This window comes from Pteropus alecto, unplaced genomic scaffold (genome assembly GCF_000325575.1).
Source record: "Pteropus alecto unplaced genomic scaffold, ASM32557v1 scaffold161, whole genome shotgun sequence".
Lineage (NCBI taxonomy): Eukaryota > Metazoa > Chordata > Mammalia > Chiroptera > Pteropodidae > Pteropus > Pteropus alecto.
Window position 1 is genome coordinate 6,628,530 of NW_006432943.1, and position 938 is coordinate 6,629,467.

The window sequence follows — 938 nt, forward strand, 5'->3', positions numbered from 1 at the left end:
AAAAGTATTTTTGTAATATAATTCTGCAATTAAAAACCCAAAGGTCAATGAAGCGTATAATAAAGAGAAAGTATTTTCTACAAGCCAATTAAACAAGAAATACAATACTAAAGTGTAGAATCTTTTTTTTAATTGGAGTAAACTTTTTTGAAAGCCGACTTGCAACTGCTGCCATAGCCAGGTAAAGATAATGACCGAACGCAAAACCTCTCAAGTGAAAGTTAACCTGCTTTCGTTATCACCTCAAAGGGTATGAATAACACCTTGCCTAATAGGTAAGATCCTACAAAACAAAATAAATGGACTTCAAGTTTACCTGCTCTCCCAAAGCCACTTAACTGAAATTCGGCCAAATTATCATCTCCAACACGCGCACACACAGAAACATATAGTTTTTCACCTGATGACTGAGGAGGAGCAAAATCAAGTTCAACACCAGGGGTGCAGAGTCCTGTGCCCTGCGCCGCGAGTGGAGATTTGGATGAAGAGGCCAACGCATGACACTCGCCTGAGCCACAACTGGCAAAGCAGAATCTCAATCCTGCTTGATTCTTTAATGAGTCACTGGCCCAATCATAACCCAACATCACGCACTAGGACGTTTTCAACTTATCGCCTTGCGTCAAGGTCTAAAATGGCTTAAACTCTTAAAAAGAGGGCTGTGTAGTGGTCAGAACTGCCACCGGCGAGAAAAGCCGGCTTCGGAGCGGAAGCCCGAGCTACTCCTTAAGAGCCCCCGCTGGCCCAGCAGAGGAGACAGAAGAGGGAAGAAGTAAGCCGAGAGCGCCAGGAGAGAAGCGCGCGCGGACCCGGAGAAGCCACCGCCACACCCCAGCCCTCCCTCACCTGCCTGCCCGAGCCTCCCCCGGCGTCCGTACCTTCGGCCAGCGACTCCTCCAGGGTGACCTGGTAGCGGCCGACCGCGAACACCCGGACCC

At 48.5% G+C, this 938-nt stretch overlaps 1 protein-coding gene across 1 annotated transcript in view; it reads right to left on the minus strand.

Moving 5' to 3' along the window:
• The window catches only part of BMP2K (BMP2 inducible kinase), a 109,333-nt gene extending 108,401 nt beyond the window's left edge, over positions 1-932 (minus strand). Inside the window, exon 1 of the mRNA XM_015586071.2 lies at positions 879-932. The gene's annotated coding sequence lies outside the window, so the exon portion shown is untranslated. The remainder of the gene's footprint in view (positions 1-878) is intronic.
• Between the last annotated feature and the right edge of the window lie 6 nt (positions 933-938).